General features: G+C 42.3%; 1 protein-coding gene across 3 annotated transcripts in view; it reads right to left on the reverse strand.

Moving 5' to 3' along the window:
* Positions 1–15841, reverse strand: part of LMO1 (LIM domain only 1) — a 58820-nt gene that overhangs the window by 16036 nt on the left and 26943 nt on the right. The gene's annotated exons all lie outside the window — the stretch shown is intronic.

Here is a 15841-nt window from a genome sequence, read left to right on the forward strand (position 1 = left end):
ATTTCAACATTCGCCTTTTCCCTCATTAACACTACCCTTGTGTTGTTCATGACCTGCTACAGGCAATTACGAAGATCAGAAGGGCAACCACTGCATGTACCCTCCCYGCGCCCCCGTCCAACTTTGCTGGATCAAGCTTTGTGGGAAGAAGAAGAGGAGGGTACTAAAGATGAAGTATGCCACCTTTCTTCCTCCTTTGTAAATGGCACTGATCACAGAGGTCTCAGTGAAAGTTAGAGCAGTCCCTGGGCTGCTCTAAATTAAATGTTATTCAAAAGCCCTCAAGAACTGCTGAAAATAACACAGCCAGTGTCTCTCTACCATTTGTGAAGCCACACTCCTTAACAGCCAGCAAAGCTTTCTACCTCCTTTTTGTACCACTGGAAAAGGTATTAAAAAGTCAGGACTTTTTTTCTCTCTGGAAATCCCAGCTGGGACTGCAAAGCAAGCATGAACTAAGGGGGTAAGAGGTGGTGGCAGGACATTCAAGTCACTAGGCTAGTGGGACACCYTGCTGTGGCTGCCTTCTTCACTTTGGCAGTCTTCACACTGCTGGCTCCGGCTTTTTCCTCTCCTCTTAAACAGCTAGTGCCTCCTGTGCCCAACACAGGTTAGTGAGCGTGAAACCTGTCTCCCTTCTCAGTTTAAAAGGGAGGAAGGGAAGGATTTTGCGGAACTTATGGACAAGGTGGAAAAATAAACAAGGATTGTATTGTGAGGAAGAAAGGGGAGAAGAGATGATGAAGGAAGAAATGAACTGGCTGAGAGGCCGGAATCCCATTTTCTCTGTAGCCTTGATTTTATTTTGTTACCGATTATTATTTTCACTGGTGCCAGTCACTAAAAACGACAGCAACGGGCCTTTAACGAGCATGCAGTGGGCTTAACCAACGCAGAGAAGATGAGGGGGCACTTTGCCTACAGTAGCAGGTGTCACTGGATGTATGCTCTTACACAAAGTTAAGCCACCATTTCTRTAGCAAGCCAGATGTCCCAGAAAGTAGCAGCTCTATAATGGAATTATTAACAGCCCTTTACCCAGAGTGGAACTAGTTAGTGCCACTGTAATAAGTGACATTTGCTGCTTTCCTTAAAAGCGAGGGTGACCCGCGGGTGGCTAATGCTCAGCACATGTAAAACCCACCACTCTCACAGTARTAATTGCTTGGTCAGAGCTGCAAGCGGACGACAATAGCACTTAAGACGCTTCCACACAAACAGCGAGGTATTGATCCCTTTGTTATCAAAGTGGTCTCGGCAGCACGGAGACRGGTCAAGTAACATTCAAAAACTCTTAAGGCTTGAAGAGCCCTCTGCTCTTTGCTGTGGCACACTCTAAACCCACTTGCAAAGTCGATACTAGCAAACTTTTGACACGCATGACAAATATGCAATAATTAAGTGAAAACTTAAATCTGTGTTCAACTGCCACATATGCAACATGTAAGGCCACTCATGCCGGTTCTGCCAGGGTTCCTGGGAGCTTCCGAGAAATTATGCACAGACGTCCACAAATAAACAGCCACGCATTTGGGAAGAGAGAAAAGACAGGGACGTTTGAGAAGCATAATATGCTGCAGATGTTCAAGGTCAAACTCCAGAAGCTGTGCAATCCTTGTGTGAGTTTCTTACAAGAATGAGGAAAGTGGCCCAGTCCTTCTGAGTACGTACTGCTTTTTACAGGGTACATTTTGAGAGCAAAGAGAAGCTTCACTTCATGAGTCATTTTTTTTCAGGTAGCTTAAGATCTTCACGACATGTTCTATCAAATTCCACACCAGGAAATTAACACTTCATGGAAAGAGACTGCCATATTCTAAGACAGGGAACTGTGCGTATATATATTTGCACATAAGGACAGTGTAAGATGAGTAGCACTGGTGAAAGAAAATAGTTTGCACCTAGGAAAACTAAGAATTCAATGGGATAATTATTTTTTAATATAGGAGCCCTAGATACCAAGGTGTCAGGCCCTTTCTCCTCCCCAAAATAGGGTCCCTAAATACAAGCTATCTACCCTTAGAGAAGGATTTGTTATGAATGGTGTCGTGGTGCAGTTTTTTTGCAATGTTCATCTTGCAAATTTGGCTAGATTCACTGGTTAGGCATTCATATATTTAAATATGTCACTATTTAAATATGTGTGTGTATATATATGTGTGTATATAAAGTACATATATATACACAAATATATAGCATATATGTGTGTATATACATATATATATATATATATACACACACACACATACATACACACACACTCTTAAATTTAAAAAAATGGTCAAGCAATTATCCTTAGTCTGAGAAGTGCTTCTCATCAGAAATTTATGGCACAATGTTCACTTTTTCAATCTATCTTGAAGAGTTTGTTTTCTACAGAACTTGAATTCCCAGTTCTTTCCCAGTTCTCTTCTAGCTTTTGATTCCTCACCTGTAAATACACACAAAATCCTGGAGGTTTTAAGCATTGCTGATTCTCTACTGAAAAATATATATGCAAAAGTACTGAGTATATCCGTGTCAGGATTAAACACATCATCGTAAGGTTTGACCACACCAAATCCAAAGTCCGACCGACCCCAGGCAAGTGGAAGCCTTTAGGCTTCGCGAGTGCRGTTTGAGATCATCCCTGCGATTAAGAAAAACCCGCTAAGCGAAGCCGCTTGGACCAGCGCAGGCAGGCGGGCAGCCTGCGAGGGTTTCTGTCCGACACGGCGAGCGAGCCGGTGCCCGACCACTCCGGGGCTGGCGGCTGCGGCAGTTCTCGCCCCGCTCGCGGCCCTCCCAGCCCTGCCTGCTGCCGGCTTYGGCTCCTGGCTACTGCAAGCGCATCACCGTCTTCGGAGAGGCTTTTGCGAGTAAGAGCAATGGAACACTTTGATTTTCTTCTAATAACTAGCAAAGGAACAGATATATATTTTTTWAAACAGTACCTTAAGCAAGGAAAAAAGCTATGTATTTGGTCAGTGTTCAGCAGGGGGCTTTCTAATGAAAAAGGTACCATTTCAGAGATCATACGATGTTCAAAGCTGCTATTCCCACTCAGAGAATAACGAGCAAGGTCAGCCTCTGCTGGTCAGGTTCAGTGTTTTGAAACCGCATTTTGGTCTGTGAGGCTTCCCTCTGCCATCCCAAGCAAGCGACGTGAACGGCGCGCTCCCACAGCTGCAGAAAAGTTGCAGCTGCAATTAGCTGGTGAGCTGACACAGCAGGCAAGGCGAGCCACAAAATTTCACAAACCGCCAAAGCGGATCAGCACGGGTTCCTTGCACGCTTGCCATGTCATTCCTAAGCAACAGGAAAGCAGCATCTCCAAAGCTTAACCCCTTCTGCAGGCTTGCAGAGAGAGGACCAGGCGATGCCAAGCCCCTCTACCCGCCTCCTCCCTCCCTGCTGACAAGCCCCGAACAGTCAGGGCTTCGCAGGCAGGAGCTACGTGGAGGGCTGCTGCTCTTTCTGCAGACTTCCCCACGGCGAGACGGCAACGCTGCTTCCTTTCTCTGTTTAGACGTCTTCCCCGGCGCTTGGCAAACAGGCTGAGAGTCGGAGCTCGACGTGATCGGGGGCATGTGGCGCCTAACTAGGGGCTGTCGAGAAACAAAAGGCCACCTCAGACCGGCTCCACGCGCACGCCGTGAGCTAGGATGAGAAAAAGAAAAGGGCCTTTGCAGAGCTAGGAAAACCAGCGACCGGATACTCAACTGCTCCAGCACRCGTTCCCACAGGGAACTCTGGGCAACTACTAAATTCTGAAAGAAACATCAAGTTCCTTTCTCCTCTCCTGTCGCTAGCCCTCCGTCGCTATCTTTTCTTGGAAACAGTAGCTGAAGCCTTTCTATTTTTGGCTACATACACTCTTCTTCGCCCTTTACAACTTAATAGACTTGCTGCTGGTAAATACAAAACAAAACCTGTTTTGAGTGCTCCGAGCTCCAATGCACATTAAAAAATTATAGACACCACCTCTGGTCATATTGAAATTTATGACTGTGTCTAAAGAGGCTGTTATTGTAGTGRGTAATCTAAACTTTACCTCCATTCACAGCCGGACAAACTAGCTTCAATCAGCCCATATCTTCTCAGTCGGGGTCTTTCTGTAAAATTATTCACCTGGCTTTATAATGCAAGTGTCCACTAAGTACACCCCTAAGTTTTTCTAAGCCATTTTAGTGATATTTCCATTCACATGGCAATCAGCTAAGGGCACTGCTCATAAAGCCTCATTTCCAAGAGAGCCTAGGAACTTTTTATAAATGGTAGACCTTTTAAGTAACAGTTATCTGCAATGGTCCTATGGCGTACGTCTCCACAGTGCTCTGGTCTGCAAGAGAGCTGCTGGTCCCCTCTGAAAGCATGAAGTTCACCACCTAATTTCTTTAATGCAACTCTAAAGGTTAATTGGTCTGAAAGAGTAATGTGGGACTGCTGGCTAATGATATATGCCTCAAGGCTTTGCAGCTTGCCTGTATTTTATACAGTCAAGTCCAGAGCATAAAACAGGTGATATCACCASGGCTTTTCAGCCCCCCGGCTGCGCGGCTGGGCTCCCCCTCCCACGCGAGCCTGCCCTGCGCCCACCGCGGCGGTGCTGAAGGCGGTGCTGGACGTCCCACCTGCGTTTCGTGCCTTGTTAGAGGGGGCTCAGCTCAGCGCCGCCGCTGCACTCCTCATTACCGCTGCAGAGGACTAAAAACAAGCCTAATGAGGAGCGCGAGAGCGCACAGTACGGGCTGGGAGGAGGGACGTCCTCCCACGTTCCCCAAGGAATCTGGCCAAAATCTTCAATTTGCCATTTATGACAGCTAATTAGTTATTCTATTCAAAATCTTTGCTTTAAATAAAAGAACTAATTATACACAAAGGTCAGTCCCCCACCTCCTGTGAAGCACACATAATTGGCTTATTTCCCCAACACTGTGTGTATGTTTTACACAATGCTTTCAGGCAGATGGCTTTAACTCTTTCCCTCTGCATTTTTTTAAAAACTTTTTCTAAGATTGGCTGCTCTTAGCAWAAAAGCTTGCTCAACGACAAAAGCAGTAACTTTGGAAAAAAAAAACCCACACCACCAAGGTTCTTGACATGAATAACACTTCCTAACCACTTGTACAGCACCCTGCACACAGCAGCACTGGAATTAGGTTTTTATTCTCCAATACAAACTCTTGCCTGAGTAGTGGCTTTCGGACTCTGTTACCACGTTTCTAAACAACTCATCCTCTGAAGGCCACAATTCTTACAGGTTTATGTTGCACTTTTGAGTGGGCTTTTTCTTCAGATTTATTGCAATTTATGTAAGCGATTACTGTAGGAATCCAGCATTCCAGTGCTAAAAGCAATTTTGGTTTAAAGATTGGACTTTTTGGCAGTTAGGCAATAGAGTCTAGGTTTCAGAGTTCCACTTGAGGGAAAAAATGTTTATTTCTAGCATCAACAGTCTTTAAATGAACTGACCTCCTTTTGCCTACTAACAAAAAAAAAAACCACTCTAACATTTGGCTGCAAAAGATGAAAAAGTAAGTGAAGAACAGGCGTAATCTTATTAACTCCTGTCTCATCACCATAAATAAGCAGCAGTCTTGCGTCTTTTTTCAGAGGATCTGATATCATTTAAAAGCATTAGAGCCCTGCATCACCCACTTAAGTAAATGCAGACAGTCACTGCCAAAAAGATGCAGTGAATTTTCATTCCCTTTGAATAGAGACTCACTTTGTGTTCCCGGTATTGTATTACTCACCTATGAATATTACACCCTGAGAACAAGTTAAACTGTGCACTTCCGCTGAATTGAAAGTATGCAGTCTTGAACATCTTCACCAAGAACTTAGTTTGAAGATTTACAGTCAGCAAGGTGAAACTCATCATGTCATCTGTATATCCAATTAAAACGTTACATTTGGAACACTGAGTACTCGCAAGGAAATGCTTATGAACAAGCTTTAGACCATTCATCAAAATTATTCAATGAGTAACCACAGTCTTTCTTCATTTCCAGTTTCATACTACAATATACAACACGTGATTTTTACAGTGGCTTTAGCAATTCATTTGTGACATTCTTTCTTCTGAATCATTATGGAATAAATTCACGAAGCATGGTGAAAAAGTAGTTGGAGGTGGCAGTTAATAAGAGAAACAACATTTTGATCAGAATTTCCGTTCTAACTATGTTATAGTTTTTCCAATAGCAATGGCAATTTTTTTTGGCCTTAGAGGTTCTGAATAAACCTCAGTGAAATTTACTGTAGGGTCTAGCTTCCTATGGCACTTGCGGCTGCCAAAGTGATCCAAAGCTTTCTGAGCCCCTCTAACTTCATATGCAGATACCTTATTTTTAAGCCACTTGCTCAGGAAAAGATGCATCCAAAACTATCCTTCCCATCATGCTGATCTGTATTAAGGTGAGTCCTGATTCAGGAGATAAGGTCCGGGGTCAGAATCTCGATTTTCCTTTTCCTCCAAAGTTTGGAGACTGAGGACTCCCTCTGTTACTGAGTAATGCTTTCCAAAGGCCAACCCGTAGCAGTAAAGGAGCGCATGAGCAGGACTGAATGCAAACCGTAATAATTGCTGCTGCAAAACAGTTTCTATAAATCATTCCTGTAAGCAACATTTTCCCTGTGCTCATAAAATATGCTTGTTTGAGCTTTAATTTTTCATAATTGGCATATGTCCAAAGCTTATTCTTAGCACATGCCATGTTTCAGTAAAATCCATTTTTACTGTTTTGATCCCTGGGAACAGTTAAAAACATGCAGATTTCTTATACTTTCAACCTAGTCTCAGAACATTCTGATCGGATTTTCTTGATTAGTCATAATTTAACATCCTACAGTCTGGCAAAGGTCATGATTTCAGGTAGCCATTTCCCTCATTCACTTTCTGTAGTAGAATAAGACCAAGGAATATATACAGGGTCTGGCAATGGAAAGACTACTCTCAAACCAGCTTTACAGCAGTATGAGAATAACACAGATGAGAAAATGATTATTAGGGATTATTACTCTAGAATTTTTCCTATATTCCTTGATAGTCCACAGATTTGCAGGTTACCATTAAAATGATACTAAGCTCCAAAGTTTAGCTATTCAAGGGGTTTGGCTGCCAAAGCAAGCCAATGTAAGAAGAGTCTCCAGGTCAAATGATTGCGAAGTTAAGGACTCATCCCTCACTTTCCAGTGGATTTAGGAACAACCTGAGCATCAATGTTAAATTTGGGGGCTGTTTATTGTCCTTTCCCTCACCTTCTTCCCAAAGGGAAAGAAAATGAAATGGAAAAACTCTGTATCAAGTTAAAATCCCAAAGAATGTTTGAGAAGTTAAAATTCAAGTCAATTATTTCCATGTGCRTGTGTAATACTCCACAGTTCTCGTTTTCTGGTTAAAATGTGTTGCTTACCATATTACTAGTGAAGTTTCAAGAGATATGCAAAGATTTGCGGTGTAGCAGAGCTCAGGTTTAGCAGTGAAACATTAACATCACCCTGACAGATTTGGTACACTATATATGTGAATATTTTAAGGAGAAAAGAACTATATCATTGCACGATCACCACCATCTTTTCTACAGCCTTTTAGCAGACATATACAATGTCAAGCTAAGCTTTTGGCAACCTTAATAGAATTTCAGTGCCCACTGCCAAATGGCCATTTGATGTTCTGCTCTGTGTACACTGATGAAGCAATCTGTCACAAGCCTTAATGCAGACAATGATGACTATCCAATCCAAATCTTTCACAGGCTTATAGAAATTTCTCAAGACTTTTGGAGCCTATAATAATTTGTGCAATACCACAGAAGAATTTGGAATTCTGGTGCCCTGTATTTAATGAAATATGAACACACTCTTTTAAATGTTTCTTGAAGAAATCGTACTCAGGCCAAAAGTATATTTTACACCATCAATCACGAGAAAGTTTTGCTGGCAACTATGAAATAGCAGGTAGGTCTAGTGACTGCAAGTTATTCAAGTAGGAAAGTAACAGCCCCTCCCCTACATCTTTCTGCAAAGCCAAACACTGATGCCCATACCCTTCACAAGATTAGTACAATTGCACTTTACCTCTAGAAATATATAGTAACTACAGATTTATTTGCATATTTTCTTCATTATCAAGAGATGAGTAAGGATTCACCTACAAAGGAGGCAGAGAGAGTCACTCCACTTTATGCAATCCATGAAACAGATACAATTGCTGCTGACCTTCTAGAAGTCAAGAAATACACCTCCCAAATGATTCAGAAGGATGCAGTTATCCTGAAAACCTGGGCTCTTCTCCCTGTCYTGGCAAAACCAGACCAACTCATCCCCTATTAAAAGTTGAAAGGGGCAGGGCAGGAAGGAGAGCTATTTCCTTCTCTCTTTGTTGAAAGGCAAAAATGCAATATACTTCTTTGCAGGACCATTTGCATGCTGAGCTGTCAGACCATGCACTTTCCATTAAAGAGATAGCATCCCTTTTCATAAGTCCATTTGGGATCCATTTTAGTGTTATCTAAAAATCAAATCTACATGGTAATCCTTTTAATGTACTCTTGACTTTTAAAAACAGCTTTATGTTCCTTCAGGAAATGTTTTAAGCCATTACTCAGTAATTACTACTCACCCATGAAAACACTGATCTTTTACAATATATAATCAGTTTGCTGACTTAAAAAATAAAGCAGACTGGAATTTTGTCTCATGAAGGTAGTGGAGGGAAAACAAGGTTAAGAGAGTAGACCTCCCCCCCCCCCATATTTCAAAGTGGTTTTTCCTGTTGTCTGAGAGGGACTGAGGTGGGCACAGTGTCAGGCTTGTTAAGCCTCCAGGTGTGGTCAGCCGGAAGACTCTGAATCTCAGTTTTGCATTCGTGATCACTGTGCAAGCAACCAATAAATAATTACTGATCTAAAAAGTAGAATTTGTATCATCTTGGATACAAACAAAGCTCTAACCTCCTGCAAGCGCTGAAGTTTTGAATGACACTGTATGACCTCCTGAAAGACTGGCAAGGTTGGAAAGTCATAATCATAAAACGCAGCATAAAATTTGCAGAGTTGCTTTGGTGAATGTAGCCATACAGTACCCAGTGAAAAAAAGTCAAGCCATACGACTAGATCCCTTGCTTGGCTTTGAAAATCTTGACCAGATTGCTTCCAGTCCATCAGTCATTTAAAAAGGAACACACTACCACAGAACCCAAYAACACAGTCTGCAACTTCAGCTGCACAATAGGAAGTCGCAGAAGAGATTCCCACAAGCGGTCCAGACATAGTGCAATTGCACTGGATTTCACCAGATTACACCTGCAGTCAAGCACAGCAATGTCTAGTCAAACTTCAGGGGCCTGCAATTACCTCAGAAAGTCCCAATACCAGCTCCTAAAGATCTTGCCTTTCCCTCATCAAACTCCTCTGCCTAAGTGCAGTCAGTTGGGAGACAGAGGAGAGGTTCTGAGGAACAGCAAGTCAGCATGAGGCAGCCAAGAGCAGCCAGCAAGGGCAAACCAGAACACTTTGCTCAGTTATGGCTCTTGTCCGAGACCAACTAGACAAAGGTCAAGATGTCTGCAATGCCAGCGATCAGAGACAGAAGGACCACGGCAGATATTCTGGTCATGCGTGCAGTTTAATGAAGACCCTAGTCATTTCAACAAGTACCACCCATCAAAAACTGCAATGATGCTTCACATCCCACCACTGACCCAAGACAGGGCAACACCCTCCTCACTCCTACCCTGGCAAAGGCAGTTTAATATTTCAAGGCTAAAAAAAAGCAGAGTGAATTTTGTCAGGGAGAACTTTCTTGCAAATTATATCAAATACAGTTGTTGTTCTTCAAATGTAACAAAGATGGAAAAGGGAGAGAAAGCTGGGGCTAAACACTTCTTTGGCTCCCATTCTTCTATCTGCTGCAGTCTAGCTTGAGCCTTACTTAGCCAGAGCTTCCTTCCACAGGCACATCTTGCTTTACCTCATTTCACTCCTATGATCAGGATGGAGAAAGCTGTGCTCCTGGCCAGCTCCCCCTTCRTTCGCAGGAAAAGGTATGCAGCCCCCCAGTACAACACTCTTCATTAAATATTTGTTCCAGCTGAAGYCGGCTAGTAACCATACATCTCAAACTATTTTTGTTCATTCAAAACAGATTAAGTCAGGGCTTGCAATCCACARCTGGCCATTAATGCTACCCTTCTTTACAAGAAATTATGCTGATAAGAATTAAGAGTGGTCTCTTGGCATTAGCTGTTGTACACTCCTTCAATAATGAGTTCCTCTGAGGTGATGTATAGAGATAGGATTTGAGCGCTATTACTCTGGACAAGAAAAACGACCCAAGTAAGAGGGTAAAATTGTAAGACATTTTTTTYCTTATGTCTCTTTGCAAAATGCTCCAGGAAGGCTTTGAAAACTCTATTGCAATTTGCCAGCTGTGCCAGAACAAAGTGAGCACTAAGTGTTTGGGGCAAGTTAGTATGACATTTGGTTTGCATTAAAGCATCKAAGAATGAAATACACTGTAACATAGCATACTCTATTAACTGTTCAGGAGCATCACAGCATTCAGAACATGGATGAGAAGTTTGAATTGCAGAAGACATTCCTGTTCTTACAGCTGACCACTGAATTTAACTCAAGCTGATCCTAAAGGAGCCATTTTCATTAGCCTATAGTAGCTCTCTAATCCTATTCCTTGAATTTCAGACCACCTCCACTACAAGAATTTATGACTTGTCACCTGCACTTTGGAGGGAACTCACGCTCTACTCTCTTCCTCAGTGCATCCTGCTCCTCTGGATCATTACCATTGCTTTGTGCAGCAACTGATCCTCTTAAGGTGGAAGTCTGCTCCTCARTTCAGTTATTTATGCTCCATTTAATTCTCACTAATGTACATGAAGATGCTGATGGTTTCACTTGGTTAAAAACAATAAAAAAGATCGTATGACCTAGCTGAGTGTTGAGAAYGAAAAGCATGTGGAGAGTACTGAAGTGCCAACTGACTACGTATATATTTATGCTTTGCCTGAGACCTCAAACTAAAAAGAAAGACATTCTAAAACACTAACCTTCATCTCTAAAAATTCTAAACTTATGCCCCCCCCAAACATACCGAGCAGCCTTTCCTTCAYGGCATTTCAACAGGAGATTCTCTACTGCTTGATTTGCTTAGTTTTTGCCCACTTCATTGTAAGATTCCTGACTGTTGAAAAGAACTCTTTCACCGCGCTAACGAAATGAGGAGTCGTAAGTGCCCTGCAATCCTTTTTAGAAAAGTCTGTATCTCCAGATGAGTCTCAATTTCACAGCATCAGGGAACTGTGTGCCAATGCACTGAACCGGAACACGAGAGGCCAGCAGGAGTTGCAGACAACAATGCTAACATCAGGGTTATTTTAGATTAAAGTACTTCCAAATCAATTTTGGATTCAAAGTTTTAAATGCACTCTCCAGAAGGAATCTGCACTTACTGAGTATTTTCAAGGCTAATTTTCTAAGCTTGAATGAAACTCATTTTTATCTAAGGAAAAGATGCAACTACTCTTTGCTACTAAGCTGGGTCATAGCTGGAAAATTAGGCAGACATCAGTCCTATAAAGGAGTAAAACACCTAAGACAACATCCATAAAATTGTAGACACAAAAAAATGCCCTACAGATGCTCTTTGGGAGTGATTTTAACTGAAAGTAGAAGTTCTCAAGACATTTGGGACCAGTGTTGCTTCTCATATAGAGAGGTCCCCCATATTCCAYATAAGCAGTCCTATCTCACCAGGGGGGGTGTCAGGGCATATTCTCTCTATCCAGGGCACCCGAACTGCACTCCAGGAAAGCATATTATACTGTAGCAGAAAAAGAGTGAGCCAGATTTTGCCAGACTAAAAATCCTGCAGAATCAGGGTAGATCCTCAGCACTCTACAGAAAGAAAGTGGCTGTGATGAGAGAAGGGACTGCGTAAGACAGATGGGAGGGTTAAGGTTAGAGTTCAAACCGAAAGCAATTAAGACGGGTAAGAGTGCTCTGCAACTTGACACAGGTTTGCATTGTATTCAGAACTTTTCACTGGCGTTAAGCATCTTAACTTGTGTATAGAGAGATTATAATTAAAACCTGACAAGCTTAAATTAGTCATTTATAAAAGGTTCTCCAGAAAGCTTTTAAAGTAGACTAAACATATCTATTAGAATGAAGGAAAGGGGGGAAAAAAATTGAGTCATTTTCAGTTACAATAGTTTTCCTTACCTAGCTATCTCGACAGATTAGACAAATTCAAAATCAAAGTTCTGCAACTGTCCAAAACCACTTAAAAGGGAGAAGARGGAGGAAGCATGGCAATTAGAAAAACCTTGGACGGGGGAAGAAAAAAACAAAAAACATTTAACAGCCCTCAGTCTTTTGGATGAATATAAGCACTTCAGAAACCCTATAAAAAAAGAAAAAAAAGAGAGAGAGATCCTAATTTCCCTTCAGGATTCGGAGCACTTCAGGGAGTGCTCTATTATGGGTCCCCAGGGATAGGGGGATTTATGTCAATCTGCCACAAGAAGCTGGGCAGCTAGTGAGAGGYGGCCGGATCATGGGCTTTCAGCGATCCAGGCCAATCAGAGCAGAGGGAGAGTTCTCACCTCACACTGGTTATTCAGATTAATTCCTAGTATTTTGCTGCTATACAATTTTCCCAAGAATTCAAGAAAATGAATCTAAAGAAAATTTGCTCTTTATTGAACAAAGAAACACATCTACCAGTGTCAAATGACAACAGATAATTTATTCACCCTCAAAAGAAAAGAAGAAAATAGCTACAAATATTTTGATATTACAAGAAAARGTTCACAGACTGTAACTATCTGGAAACCAGATTTGTGAGAATAAAAGCCATCAAGGGCAGAGCTGCTGCGAAGTCCACCTTATTACTTCCAAATTAATTAGACTTTTTCTTTCCCTGCCTCCCCTTTTCATAAGGTGGAAGTATGTTCCTGCTAGACACCTACCTGGGATAGGAAAAGAAAGCTCTGGTTTCACCCAATACACCTGCAGCACTGACTGGCCCTCCTCTTCTCTACTACACCGGGCAAGAAAACAACCCAAGCTGCRTCTCAACACACCTTTCAGCAAGGAAGCACAACTACACACATTTGCTTGCTAACCTAAAGGTTCGCCACAGCTATACCTAGCTCTGGTTGATCCTAAAGGCCACGTCAGCCTCTCTGCAATCCTCATTTTTAGAGCTTTGGAACAGATGTACATGTAGCCATCAAGCAGACAATATTGGTATTTTCAAATACTATAGGACGCTTTTGTCGAAACCTATTGTAGCAGCCTGTTGCCACTGCTGCATACTTAGAAGTTAGGTGATTGCAGCATCCTACTTTTGGGTGAAAAAGAGTGGCAAATAGCAAATGGAGGAACAGAAGTCAGCACAAACATTATATAAAATGGTACAAACACAGAGAACAGTAATTCTTCAAAGGTAGCCTCTCCCTGAGAAATATAATCAAGCACTAGCAACAATGATTGCTCTAAACCTATCGTTTATCTACAGCCCACGTTCATTGCTTCCACATGCAAAACATAATCCCTTTTTGCAATTCACCTCAACTCTACTGCACTCTGTGTGGTATCTCTTTTGAGAGGAGTGTCTAAATTATCTAAGCACAGGAACAAAAATGTCACTTTAAAGCAAGCCATGATCTGCCATAGCAAAGCCTATGATAAGTAATTTGTTACTTCAAGTGTCTTTTTTTTTTCTCAGTGCCAACTGAATAAGCATATAGAAATCCTAGTTTACTTCATCTTTACATACCACTATTATACTTRTTCCCAATTCACAGTGAATCCGGAATCTGATAAGCAAAAACAACATCCACCCCTGATCCAGTACCCCACGGACACATGTGAATGAGTATTTGCAAAACCCAAGATTCAGTTCGAATCCTTAAATGAACTGCTTGCAAAGAGGAATTGGATGAAAAAGAGTAGATATCTGCATTTCAGTCACCTCAAATTTCAAGTCAAAATTTATCCCACTTTTAGTTATCTGTACTAGCAATTTCACAGCAACCACTGAGTGCAATTGCCACCCTCCTTTCAGGGAATTAAATAGCAGGATGACTTCTCCAGAGACTTGTCACTTTTTATACAGGTTCAGCCTTATTTTCACTTCAGCCCACACCTAACCGTTGAAATCTAGCCAAATCCCAAACAAGCYCATCAGGCAATACACAGGAAGTGGCACAACTGTGCTAAAAGCCAGCACAATCCCGTGAATTGAGAGCCAGTTTCTCCTCCTGGCTTTCTAAGAAGACCATCACTGAATCATTCATTTCCCTTCTCACCTGCCCTCTGTCTACCCTGCCGACAGCTACCTGGGGCAGGGATTACTTTCCTAGGGATGTGCCTTGCACAAATTCCTCTCCCAGGCAAGAACCTAGGAAAAACAGAATGGAGAGGAGCCACAAAGCTCGCCCAACCCAAGCCCTGCTCACAGCTCAGCTAACTTCACATGAGGTTGCTCATGGTCACATCCAGTCAAGTTCTGAAACTTTCCAAGGAGGGAAGGAGGGCATCACTGGGCCCCTGCTCCCTCATGGTGGGAAGCTTTACCAGGGCATCTAGTGAGAAGCTGCAGATTGCTGCAAATTGGCCCTTCTGCCTCCTGTCCTTCCACTCTTCACCTCAGAGGAAAGTCTGGCTCAGCCTTCTCTGAATCCCCCTGAGATACTGGAAGTTCGCAGCTAGGTCTTGGTTCTGCCTTCTCTTCTCCAGGCTAGGCAAACCTGACTCCCGCAGCCTCTACTCATATGACAACTCTTCACCTGGTGTAGGGGCTCTACACCAGACTTGCTGGCCAACCTTGTGTTCAAAGGACTATAGCTGATTTCAAAACCAACTGACTGATCTCTGSAGAGTGAAAAATAGTCACTTTTATATGATGGCACCAAGGATATGAATCAAGTACCTCAAAAATACTTAAATTATTTTATTAGTTCCACCACAAACTATTTACATAGCCTCAGCAATCTGAAACTTTGATTTTTAAATATGCTTCAAATGCTGACACTACTTTGCTTTTGCCTAGAGACTTCCACATTGCTAGCCATGTACAACCRCAGAAATGAAACACAGCCATTTCCGGAGAGAAGTGAAGCCAAAGGAGAACACACAGATAGCACTCTTTAAATGGTCAAGCATATCAGGGAAACTTTTCCTATGCATTAGTGCTCTGAGACAGCCTGTGTCCATGCAGAATGGATACCACCTTCATTTTTAAGGTTTGCCCATCCCTCTTTCCAAAACATCCCTCAAAAATAACAACGGTTCATCTGCTGCTAAGAAGGTCAAGGGCTCTACTAGCCCTCCTGAGATTTGAACTACTGGTTCCACAGTGTCTGCCAGKATCAAACCTGACACTTAGATCAGTAGTTACTCCCCAGACATATCCAGTTTCCCATTTCTTCTGTTTCTAGTGTCAAAATACACTTGCAGTACAATATGCAAACCTCCACAGGCAATATCCTCTCTCTCTATGCTGCTCAGCTGTGTGCATGACAGGGAGGGAGGRGATGATAATTTTTGCAGGAAAAAGGCAATATATTAACATACATGATAATGATAATACATTAAGCTGATGTATTATCATACWAATATACCCTTGAGCTCCTATTTTTGTTATACAACACAAGAAAACAGTAACCCTGCATCCTACAGCTGGCATCACATTATCAACATACAACAGTATTTTGAAAGTCAGCACTTAAATGGGCTGTGATCTAAACACCAGAGAAGGAGCCGTCTTTGAGATGCAATTCAGGGATAGCTTCATTGCAACTCCCTTTGGAGGCTCTACTAGAACCAAA

This window comes from Rhea americana, unplaced genomic scaffold, assembly GCF_003343005.1.
Source record: "Rhea americana isolate MKP2758 unplaced genomic scaffold, rheAme1 scaffold_49, whole genome shotgun sequence".
Lineage (NCBI taxonomy): Eukaryota > Metazoa > Chordata > Aves > Rheiformes > Rheidae > Rhea > Rhea americana.